Below are 13711 nucleotides of genomic sequence, written 5' to 3'. Positions count from 1 at the left end.
TTCACTTTTGTACAAATCTCGATATCAAAAATTAATAGTAAATTTTTTTTTATAAAAAACTGAAGGTTACCTCAATTTTTTAAATATTAACATATATTTTTTATTTCATAATATTCTAACTGGTATCGAGACGAATTCAACAACCTATAACAATATAACATTATAAACCTTGAAATAACGGTGCTGGCGAGCAAAACATTCTCGCCGAGGATGTTCCTTCTGTCGAGGCGCGCTATTGCTGCGCCATTGCAGGTACAGTAGGCGCAGTCCCACTGAAATACACAGAAGAAACCTAAAACGGCGAGGTGCGGCAGAGCGGTCAATCCGCGCTGCAGTCTGGTGGGTGCACTTTTTCCGGGGCGACGAGTAGGCCCGCTGGGGCTGCGCTATTGCTGCGCCATGGCAGGTATAGTAGGAGCAGTCCCAATGAAATAGACAGAAGAAACCCAAAACGGGGACGGAGCGATGGTGCAGGTAGGCAGAGGAGGCGTCTAGTGGGCAACGACCTTAAGGGTGAGCGCATACTAGAGGGTCTCGAGAAGGCCGCGGAGCTTTGCTCTCCGTCTACCTGCTAGAGATTTGTTGCCGCATGGACTCCTTGCTCCCTTCCTCCAAGGCCCCTGCCTTCTCGAAACGATCCGCGGCCTTCTCGAGACCCTCTAGTATGCGCTCACCCTAATGCGGCCGGTCGGAATTACGGGATTTCTGAGTAAAAAACGTCAGCGGCGCTCGGGCAGTAGAACGGGTGGTCCGTGGGTACGGCAGACCTCCTTCAGCTGCCTTGCTCTCGCTGCCGGTTGGCGGCTGTACCGGAATCTGGCTGGGTCGTCACGGGAACGACGATCTTCACCCGTCCCCGGAAGATGATGTCGCTGATGATCCTGGGTTCACGTGTGATACCCAGGAGCTGTTGCCCACCATTTTCACTCGCGTAGATGCGTGCGAGTTTCCGCAACTGATATCGGCGACCGGCGCGGCGCGGCATGCGATACTCGTATAATTAGTAAACGAGAGTCGATAGAGGCTTCTGCGTTTCCCGATTAATCCGGAGGAACGCACCGAGCAATATTACGCTCAGACGTGCAAAGCGGAAACGCAGAAGCAGACGAAATATATGCAAAAGAGTATATCGCAAGCGCGCGGTGTAGGGGCAGGAATTGATCGAGACTCTCACTGATTGATGTGATAACTAGGCGTATATTATAACGTTTAATTCTTACTAACTATACTTATGATTATGGCCACACGTCGGCAGACGTGACAGCGAGCTCGCGGATAGGACTGCTCTTGCGAAAGGGTTAGTGGTACGCATGGCTAGTAGTACCTATACAGTAATTCTTCGATCGGAGTCTTGGGTGGTGTCTCCGATCGGAGTCCAGTGCCTACTCACTCCACTGCCGGCCAACGCTGCTCCGCGCCGTAGAGCGGCGATGATTGATCTCGGCTCGGGTATATCGGTGTGAACACCACACATTGACTCGAGTGAATCGAGTTCTCAAACTTCTTAATTTTAATGATTGGTGTATGGGACTTTTACTAGCTTATTCCTGGCGTTTCTTTGATTAAAATGATACCAAACACGATATAATTTCAACGTTATTTAGTGGTTTAATCGACGGTAAAAGTTTCGAACGCAACGAAGAAGAGCGAATTGGAAAGAAAGAGATGCGAACCGGCGGCGGCTACTGTTCGCGTCTCTTTCTTTCCAATACGCTCTTCTTCGTTACGTTCGAAATTTTCATCGTCGATTAAACCACTAAATCTTGGCCAAATTATATCGTGTTGGGTATTATTTTAATCAGAGAAATGCCACGAATATGTTGGTGAAAGTTCCATAATGATATCATAGAAAATAAGAAAGCTGAGGTCTTGGTGTTTCATTGTGATGACGCACGGGCCTTTAAACTGTGCCGGCGACGGCGACACGCGATCCTATTTCATTCTGTCCTTCTCTATGTTCGGCTCGTCGCACAGTGGTCGGAAAGCGCTAAAACGTGGCCAAAATGCCAAAAATGAATTTCCCATTAGGCGGATGGGGTTTGCCGTAATGGATACTCAGGTAATGACTCCATGGGTAACCCAAAGTAAAAAGGTCTTACCATGTATACCTGCCAAATGGTGGGAGTACAAATATCGCGTTCAGTCGTCACGCAGTTTTCGTGCGGTGAACTACGGTGGAAAAAAACAAGTGTGAAGCTTGTAATTTTACGAAAAGTGAATTTCTTTTTTGTGTGTACGATGGATGCTGTTCCAGGATGTAAGTACTATGCATAATAATAATATTGGATTTATATTAATTAGTGTTTATAATGTATAAAGTCAAAGATAAAATTTGGTGTACAGATTTTAAGAATGTAAACTAAAAGTTGTATATAAGACAATATATTCCAGATCTTGTTGCTGGGTCTTGTAGTAGATACTTTTATCTTACATTATTTTGAAAAAAAACCTGCGATGAGCTGCGGACCTGGTCGTACGATTCATTTTTTGTGACGCAGAGGTAGTCACGGTACTAGTTACAAGCATGTTTTCTCGAGAAATTTAGAAGATATAAATTAAATAAGTATTGTATGGTTCCACCTATAGAATTTTTTGATACATGTTTTGAACATCAACAACAATTTTTTTTATTTTTTAAAAAATAAAAAAAAAATTTTTTGAAGCTCTATTGTATATAAATCAGATAAAATTAAATTTACACAACATTTAATCAAATTTCGGTAAATCATTTTATTAACAAAATCAAATAATTTTTTCACATAGCATATTACTCATCCGCCATTTTGTTTTTTGTAATTTTTTCATCAGATTCATATTTGACGGCACGAGAAGTATGGGAATACTAATTTTCAAGAGAGTTCAATCATTTTTCTGGTTACGCATCCGCCATATTGAATCCGACATTTTGTTTTTTGTAATTTTGACATTAGATTCATATTCACCGGCACGAGAAATATGGGAATACTAATTTTCAAGAGAGTCCAATAATTTTTTGGGTTACCCATCCGCCATATTGAATCCACCATTTTGTTTTTTATAATTTTAACATCAGATTCATATTCGACGGCACGAGAAATATGGGAATACTAATTTTCAAGAGAGTCCAATAATTTTTTGGGTTACCCATCCGCCATAATGAATCCGCCATTTTGTTTTTTGTAATTTTCACATCTGATTTATAATCAGCGACCCGAGAAACCTATGAGTATCAATTTTTAACTAAATTGGAGTACTCCTTCCTATTTTGGTCACGTCTTGGCGATTTCCGACCAGTGCTGCCAGATGAGGGGAATCACGCCGATATGAGGTACCCCCTCTCTGATGACCAGAGTAATATGTGACACGTTGCGCGTGTGCGACGGGGATTGAGTGAGGCAAATGGGAGACACGTTGCGCGTGCGCGATGGGGACGCAACAATGGCATGACATTTCGCAGGTTTTAGGTTATTGCCGCGTAAAATTCACCCATTTACTTATTTCACATACTATGTAATTATTGATCCCTTTATGTCTATGTTGTGAGTTGTATTTCTTTAAAATATAACATTACAAATAAAACGTAATTTGTCAATTTATCGTGTAGAAGAAAAATGAGTGAATTTATTATCCCAGTCTCTTTTATGCAACTATTTTTGAGAAGCGTATGAGGGTTAACAGTGTTAAAATATATTATGATTTATTGATTTTACTGGAATGTAACTCAGTACTACATACATACAGATTTCAAAATTTTTTCAATTGTACATATAAAAGAAAGCATTCATACTTCGCTTCACGACTGAAACTCCCACATGTTACAATTCATTTTATTTATTATATAATAAAGAATGTTTACAATGTCTATTTAGAACGAACCATATGATTTATTTCATTAAGTACGTATATGTACACGAGTACGATACGATACGCGGCAATAACCTAAAACCTGCGAAATGTCATGTCATCTCATCTGTCATCGTTGCGTCCCCATCGCGCACGCGCAATGTGTCTCCCATTTGCCCCACTCAATCCTAAAGCGATGGAATAGGATAGTGGAAGGGGAAAAGTAGGAGAGTACCTGGTTGCGATCTCACAACCATCTGGCAGCACTGTTTCCGACCACTGTGCGTCGTTTGAAGTCTCGGCGCGGTAGGCGCAGTCATAAAAATATAGCCTCCATACTCTACCCAAGTCCGTCCAACACCCGGGTCTAAAATGCCTGCAATGACCATGAAACGTGAAGATCTGCTAAAAAATCGATTTTCGGGGTCATTACAATAACTTCCCTATAAAATCGGGAAGTTAATAAGTTCAGCATTCACTTGTCAGCGGTTTCATGTCGAGCTACCTGGCTGGCCGTCGCGTCGGCCGTCGGGTTGCTCGGCCGTGTTTATTGCACCACTTGGCCAAGGCGCCCGAGGTCCTCGTCGCGTCGCTTCATCGCCCTAGCACAGATGCTGGGCAAAAATTGTATTTGAATACAAATTTCGTGGATACTTTCACGAGTAAAACTACTAGACACAGTCCGAATTCTATCGAGTTTAGTCTTTTCTTAATCGGAAGAACCCCACGAACAATAACAATACCAATAACAATAAACAAGTTCAGCATTCATTTGTCAGCGGTTTCATGCCGAGGTATCTCAGCTACCTGGCTGGCCGTCGGGTTACCCGTGTTTATTGCATTACTATTGTGTTCTGGGCTGAGGTCTCGGAACGTGTTCATTCAAGCCTCGAGCTGGCTAACAGTATGCGAAAGAATCTTTGCCCTAGCAGAAGATAAGCAAAAGGATCTTGATGCTTTCGCGAATACGTTCACGATTACAACTGATTACAACCACTAGACGCAGCTCGAATTCTATCGAGCTTAGTCTTTAGTCTTGTTCTAATCAGAAGAACGCCCCGGACCCTCCTAGTATCACTCCGTGAAAGAATTATGTGAAGTAACCAAGTTTAGCAATTGCATTTTTAGCGGTTTCACACCGATATACCTGGCTGGCCGTCGGGTTACCCCCGTGTTTATTGCATTACTAATATTGTGTTCTGGGCTCAGGCCTCGGGGCCCGACCCTCGGGCCTCGGAACGTGTTCATTCAAGCCTCGAGCTGGCCAAAAGGATCTTGAAGGATCCGACAGGATCTTTGAATCAAATACAGATACTATACATATATTTACAAATGTATCCAACCCTTCGAATCCTTCTGCTGCAGATAGAAAAGTATCTAATTAAATTTTGAATACAAAATACTTTTGTATCTAAATCCTCGTGTAACTAATTACAAATTTTGTATCTATTATTCGTGATCCGTTTGTATCTATAATTACATATTTTGCCCAACTCTGCTCCAAAAGACGTCCTTTTGGGACGTATGACGTTCAGACCTAAAATAGACGCAAAAACGATGTCTAAAAAACCTCGTGTGCTATCTGGATACACTCACGATTAGCGTAATTAATAGCAATCAAATTGATTAAACGTTTTGGATTGTGTCTCATATGGCTAGAGTATAATATATGTATAATCTATCCTATGCTGAATATTAAATTAATTTATATTTTCATGTCCAGTTTTTCAGAAAACTACGCAAAATATAAGTCTAACTCTCGGGAACTTTTCTCCAAGTTGTATATTAAATCTAGAAACAGAGAGAGAGAGAATGTTTTTAATAATTTCTCTTTCATAAAAATGATGTGAGATCTTATCTTCTCTGGCGCGGGAGGGGGAAATCCGCTCTACCGTGGGTTTAGATGCTGATCCAGGCTAAGCGTCCGCTCTACCGTGGGTTTAGGTGCTGATCCAGGCTAAGCGTCCGCTCTACCATGGGTTTAGGTGCTGATCCAGGCTAAGCGTCCGCTCTACCGTGGGTTTAGGTGCTGATCCAGGCTAAAAGTGGGAGGGGGAAATCCGCTCTACCGTGGGTGTAGGAGCTAATCCAGGCTAAGGATTTTAGAGGGGGCAGCACTAAACCGGTGGCTGTAGGGACTACACCACCGACGAGATACTATTAAAGACTGCCAGCACCGACGAGATACTATTAAAGACTGCCAGCCTTACGGGAGTTGGCGAGCCTAAAATTTTTCGGTGTTCTCTTACGCCCTCTAGGATATATTCTGACTGGAGTGAGAAACAGGAGGCCACCGACGGCAATTTCGTCGGTGCAGAAGACACTGTATGTATCGTCAGAGAGTATATGAGAGTGCTCACGCCCGGGTTTTGGCCGTGCCCATATAGTGCTGCCCCCTAGTCTAGTACTTAGCCTGGATCAGCTCCTACATCATCTTTAGCATGGACAAGATCCTACATCATCTTTAGCATGGACAAGATCCTACATCATCTTTAGCCTAGAACAGATCCTACATCATCTTTAGCCTGGATCAGATCCTACATCATCTTTAGCCTAGAACAGATCCTACATCATCTTTAGCCTGGATCAGATCCTACATCATCTTTAGACTGGATCAGATCGTACATCATCATTGGCCAGGATTAGGACATACAGTTTATATTGTTTTATATCAAATATGTAACTAATATACAAATCTCTAATAATATAAATTATATTCATAGAAGTATTTTAATTTTTCCCGAGCCTTTGTTGCAAACTCTAGTTTTAAAAAATAGAAAAGCCGGAAGATTTCGAAGAAACACAGATTTTATATCGAAGTTTAAAAGCCACCATCTTGGAAATTAATTTAATGATGAAATACTTACTGTCATCAATACTGTCTCCAATTTTTTTCATATTTTTAGGCACAGTTATTATTAATTAAACCAAATTGAAAACCAATTTTTTCTACGAAAATTTAGAAGAATAACTTTAGGGTTACCCTGAAATTTTCAGAATATGTTTAATTGACACAAATCTATAAAACGTATTTTTTAAATTTTAAGTATACAGGGTGATTCACGCAATTGTTACAAGTCATAACTCGGTTATTATTGCATTTACAAAAAAATGCAAACGGAGAAAGATAAATGGTTCGAAGAAAACTACATCTGTAGGTCTTTAACTTTTTTTGGATGCAGCAGTGCATGTGCAATTAACAATTGCATCATTTCTTTATATAGAAATGCATATTGTTTTTTACACAGATCGATTCTTCTGTTCATACTACGTAAAAAATGATTGGGGTACACATGGCAAAAAATTATTAGATATCGAGATATTTTCAAAAAATGTCTTTATTGAAGAAGATGCTCAAACGCTTCTCCATTACATTCTAATATTCTATATTAGTTATTTTGTTTTCTGGTTCGAAAAAAACGTCGACGTTACAAACTTGAAAGGGTGGTTTCTCAAGATAAAAGTCTGCTCTATCGCGTGGTATAGTTCGATTTTCCGCTGGACCCTAATTTTTTGAGATAAATTGAAAAATATCCTCAAAAATTGGTGCAAAAGTAGTGTCTCTCCGTCTTTAATCATTGTTTAAACATGTTTAAACAATCATAATGTATTAATATGGATATCACTGTATTCGGGAAAGTCTACAGAATCTTTAGCTGTAAAGAACAATTCAATATCTTTTATAATAACCACAATATTTGTTTAAAGTTGAAAAATATGTTTTTTTTCAAAGCCATGTTTTTCAAAAACTGTGCGTATAGGAGAAAAATTAAGGACAGATTCGGAATCAGCGCAAAAAACTCTATAAGAAGGACCCAACAGTATATTGAAAACAAATTTGGTGTTGGAGAGTGTAATCGGTTCTCCAGAATCGTTAGGCCTGTTGCACAGTCGAGCGCAATTTTCCGGTCTCAAATACGTTCTAAAATTCTAAAAAAAATGTTACATATTTTGGATCCTAAGACGCATTTTATAGAATTTTTTCAGATTTTTTGGTTGCAAACTGTAGTCGTAAACAATGAAAAACCCCCAAAAATCGGAAAAATGCAGATTTCTAGAAAATATGAAAACATGCTATTCTACTGTTTGGTTCCTTGATAAAGTACTACAGCAGGCAGTGTCGTCAAGTTTTTTCAGATTTTTTTTATTGTGGGACATCATTGTCAAAATTTTTTCGACGTTTCTGCTGTGAGGACGAAAGTTATACTTACTGATTTTACCGCGGGTGTATATTAAGTAATTTTTAACGTTATTACATTTTACATTATTATTACATGTTATTATACATTACAAAACGCAATTGTTTGACCTAAGAAATGCGATTTAATAGAAAGAAGAATTGTGTTCTGTGCGATATATGTACATACTGTGACTCGCAAAAATTTTCGGACGCTCTAAAAATGATAACTTCTTTAATATTGTACTATACGATTTGAACTTTTTGGGAAGCTGGAACAATTAGTTTAGTACAGGATGTGAAAATAATTTTTTCAAAAATAGCAACTGATCGGAATTGTAGAAAAAATGAGAGACACTTGGGGAAACTAAAACACCTGGCAGAAGACTGTGAAGGGGTAGAAAAAATTAACATAAGTATAGAAAAGATAGTACAGGAGAAAAGAGTGGGAGAAATTGTAGAATGGGTTAGGAGTATAGAGAAAAAAGGAAAGAATTAATCACAAGAGATAATCAAGAGAGAGGCGGGATTAGCGGGGAGACATTGGGATTGGGATAGATCAACATAGACAATAAGGTATTTGATGTGGCATGCGATATGGATGGATGGGTGGAGGAACGGATGAATGGATAAATAGAGGGATGAATGGCTTCGAGAATTATAATCCAAGTCCAATTTCTGGGCCACGAGGCTGAAATAAATAAATAAATACGTATTTACTTACTTACTAAAAGTTGCATTTTACAACATCTTTATATGGGCCTACATTGAAAATTTAAAAAATACGTTTTATAGATATGTGTCAATTAAACATATTCTGAAAATTTCGTCAAAATCGGTCAACGTTGCAATAAGCTACAAACGTTTTAATATAAAATAATAATTCTTAAAAAATATTGTGTTATTTTACATTGATATACCCGACCCGACCCGTATCATGTTACAATGTTTCACTCCACTCCGCGGCAACCGAAGCCCTCGAGCTTCACTTCCCTTTTTTCCGTTCGTCATCATAGAATAGTGTTTCCTGAAAATAATGTCTCTGGCCAGACTCGAGTTTTCGACATTTATAGCAAGCTTGCTATAATCGTATTTTATTTGTCAAAATTTAGTTTTTCATTTAAAATATTTTGTTGTTAAAACTCATTAATAGTTTTAAATAGTACTTGAAATATTTAAAATGATACTGAAATATTGGAATATTACAATTTGGAATGAAGGTTCTAGCCGGACGAGGTAGTCCTTCGAATTATTAAAACAGCCGTTGCGCCATTCAATTTTCGGTCAATTTTTCCTATTTACTTGCATTAATTTAATCATATAACTGCATTTAATTGAAATTGATATTTGAGATTTTTTCCCGATTTTTTGGTTCAAAATGTTAATTACACAAACTGAAAAACACGCAAAAATTAGACAAATGCAGATTTTTTAGAGAAACTGAAAAATAGCATTGATCATATTTTTAGACTAGCAACATACCAGAACTTTTTTAACGACAGCGCGTAAACGACAAAGAGGGACTTTTCAATGACTCCAAGAAAAATGGAAAACTTAATGACTCCGAGAAAAATAAAGAACTTACTGACTCTGAGGAAAATGAAAAATTTAATAACTCTCAGTTAATAAGCTGTCTTCAATGCCTCTTAAAAATGCAATTAATCATGTAGGGATTGATCAGGTGTTTCTCGCTATATTAAAAAATATTTACAAATCCTTTGACAAATTCTGCTTTGTGGCGTCAGGATACTGCTTTCCATCACAGTTTGTATAGTATACATATATTATTTCTCCTCTTTGTTTCTAGATAAAATTTTATTATGATCCTCCATTAGTTTAACGCCCCGTTCAGCGGTATCATTGACCACCTTCAGTCCATGTTTCAGTCAGACTACTTATTATTCATAATAACTTCTTTTTCCGATATTAGAACTATTCTTACCACGTTTTTATTAGCTCGCTTTCTTGTTCTTTTGTAGATTGGAGCGTATTAATGAATTTATTTATATGTAATATCTCTGCCAGTTATGTATATATGAAAAAACTCTTCAAACAAAAGTTGTAGTATATAAGGAGGTGGATATAGTATCAAAGGAAAAAAATTTTTTCAAAGTCATTATTTAAAGTTTTCAAGGTCACGGATGTTTTTTCTATCAACAACTGTTTATGCTATATATGGATTCTTAAAGAGAAAAAAGACAAATTCAACGATATATCATAACGTCTATTTATGTCAAGATTTAAAAAATTCCCATTTTCCATTAAAAACTCATTTTCCCATTATTCAAACGGCCCCAAAATTTTTCCAGACCATTTTCTCAACATTTGTCACAATTCTGGTTTACGGGACCAAAAAATTTCATGGTCGAAAAATAAGGTCCACCCTAATGTTGCATATACGTAAATTACGAGAAGCAGTAAAGAGTGCTTAACGTCGAAGAAGAAAATCCGGGTAACTAAAACTTAATATGTACTACATTCCACGTTATTAGAATAATTGTAGTTTAATTATGATACATTTTATATCAACATTTTTTATTTACACCTGCTAGAAACGCCACTGTCTCGGAAGGAAATGGACATTCGAGAGAAGCAATGAAATTAAAGCATCATTGCGAAAAAAGATGAGTTTGCAATAACCTCAATATACATTTTATGAAATTCTATTATAATTATAGTTATGACTGTATTTTTTAATAAATAAACTTGTGTATGCTAGTATAAAATCAATTTATATATATTATACAATTTATTTTATTATTTGTTTGACAACTAATAAATCTACAAATTGTTTCATAAACTAAAAAATACTTCCTGCATTTTCGTATTCTCCAATCAGTCCAAATAAATACCATCAACCTGTTCTCGATCATATACCAATTTTTATTAATGCAATTATGACAGTAACAAAACGTTTCTATTTAAAATGAATACATATTTTGAACATAGTTTTTACATTTTTAATTTTTTGGAAGGTTAAAAAATGTAATTAAAAAAGTAATGAAAAATAAAAATTAAAAAAAAATCCCCGCTGCACGGGGACTCGAATGCTAGCTCCAGATTGCTATTCATACGCTCGACGGCTCGACAGCCGAATTTCAGTTTCGCTTCCGCCGTAAAGCAATAGAACATGGCAACATGGCAAGTGCTAAAAATAGATTGTGGCTGGCATAAGCGCACAAGCAGCGCACACGGATATAGTAAAGGTACGTTGGTGAGTGTAGCGCGCGGGCGCGTTGCTAACACGATACAGTGTTTTCTGCACCGACGAAATGCCGTCGGTGGCCTCTGGTGGCCTCCTGTTTCTCACTCCAGTCAGAATCTATCCTAGAGGGCGTAAGAGAAATATTCGAGCGACACAGATTGTCACAGATGTCGTCAGATGTGCTAACAGTAAAGTGGGTTCTGTTTCTTGCTAAAGATGATGCAGGTTCTGTTCCATGCTAAAGATGATGTAGGAGCTGTTCCAGGCTAAACATAATGTGGAGACAAAAGCGGCACGGCCAAAACCCGGGCGTGAGCACTCTCATATACTCTCTGGTATCGTGTTAGCAACGCGCCCGCGCGCTACACTCACCAGCGTACCTTTACTATATCCGTGTGCGCTGCTTGTGCGCTTATGCCAGCCACAATCTATTTTTAGCACTTGCCATGTTGCCATGTTGCATTGCTTTACGGCGGAAACGAAACTGAAATTCGGCTGTCGAGCCGTCGAGCGTATGAACGGCAATCTGGAGCTAGCATTCGAGTCCCCGTGCAGCGGGGATTTTTTTAAATTTTTTTTTCATTACTTTTTTAATTACATTTTTTAACCTTCCAAAAAATTAAAAATATAAAAACTATGTTCAAAATATGTATTCATTTAAAATAGAAACGTTTTGTTACTGTCATAATTGCATTAATAAAAATATATTAATACCTCATTATACCTATAGGTATATGATCGAGAACAGGTTGATGGTATTTATTTGGACTGATTGGAGAATACGAAAATGCAGGAAGTATTTTTTAGTTTATGAAACAATTTGTAGATTTATTAGTTGTCAAACAAATAATAAAATAAATTGTATAATATATATAAATTGATTTTATACTAGCATACACAAGTTTATTTGATCTTCTGTCTTCCTATAATAAAAAAATACAGTCATAACTATAATTATAATAGAATTTCATAAAATATTGAGGTTATTGTAAACTCATCTTTTTTCGCAATGATGCTCTAATTTCATTGCTTATAAAATGTATCATAATTAAACTACAATTATCCTAATAACGTAGAATGTAGTACATATTAAGTTTTAATTACCAGGATTTTCTTCTTCGACGTTAAGCACCCTTTACTGCTTCTCGTAATTTACGTATATGTACATTAGGCTGGACTTTATTTTTCGACCATGAAATTTTTTGGTCCCGTAAACCAGAATTGTAACAAATGTTGAGAAAATGATCTGGAAAAATGTTGGGGCCGATTGGATCATGGGAAAATGAGGCGCAGCAAATTTGAAAATTTTGAATTTTTTAAATCTTGACATAAATAGACGTTATGATATATCGTTGAATTTGTCTTTTTTCTCTTTAAGAATCCATATATAGCATAAACAGTTGTTGATAGAAAAACATCCGTGACCTTGAAAACTTGAAATAATTACTTTGAAAAAAATTTTTTTCTCTGATACTATATCCACCTCCTTATATACTACAACTTTTGTTTGAAGAGATTTTTCATACATACATAACTGACAGAGATATTAAGGGGCGTAATTTGCATTATTCGGAAGCATACAACTGCGCATATGTATTGTTCTGTCGCAACGGATCGTAGTCCTACACAAAGAAATGTTTTTCCTCGCAAGAAATTCGTTAACGGAAATTCTCCCTTAAACATAAAGAACCATAGCATCTGCAGTGAACCATACTGCCTCGCGAGATAAAGAGCTTCAGGGTCGACTTCGTATTTTATTTATGATATAGCCGTTACCAACCGTTTTTCGGATTAGAAGATTATTTATGCTACGGTCACTCAGGTACGGCCAAATGTTATTTTGTACATCCGGCAATTCTCGGAATACTTACTTCGTCCCGGGCTAAGAATATTCACGGTCACTCAAGATACAACTCTAAAGAACCCTCGCCGTCATAAATTACAACCCCAGATGTGTAACCCCAGATGTGTACGCCCGCGTTCGCTAAGCTCAGTCCAAGGTTAAACATTCAATTCTTTAAGGATACGGGCAAGGGGCGACAGTCAACCGTCGAGCGACGTCAATTACCGCTCTTGCCTTCATACCAGGTAGCACCCCACTCTTCCTTCCGACTAGACCAGCCTCTCAGTCACCATGGAAGGAAGTTTGAACAATTAAGGGTGTCCTGATTGGCAAACGTCAGGTTGACTGAACCAACCCGGATAGTTCTTTCCCTCATTACAATAGACTCTACTTCCCTTTCCTTGTCAAGGGTCAACCTCTTCCTCTGGCGGATTGAGCACTCGAGACTTAAGAGGACTGTTCAGTTCATTGCTAGTTGTCGGATAGTCGATACCATCGAATCTGCCAAGCAGTCGAATACAGTTCTCAGTCGGTGTTTCAAGTAAGCCGTACTTCTTGTATCTTACAATACAAGCGAAGTACAACAGACTTCTTGTTCAATCAGACAAGACGAGTCACTAATACAGATCAACACGGTTTGATCTGCGCGCGTCTAAGGCAGGAT

Source organism: Lasioglossum baleicum, unplaced genomic scaffold, assembly GCF_051020765.1.
Source record: "Lasioglossum baleicum unplaced genomic scaffold, iyLasBale1 scaffold0063, whole genome shotgun sequence".
Classification (NCBI taxonomy): Eukaryota; Metazoa; Arthropoda; class Insecta; order Hymenoptera; family Halictidae; genus Lasioglossum; species Lasioglossum baleicum.
This window is presented reverse-complemented; position numbering follows the sequence as displayed.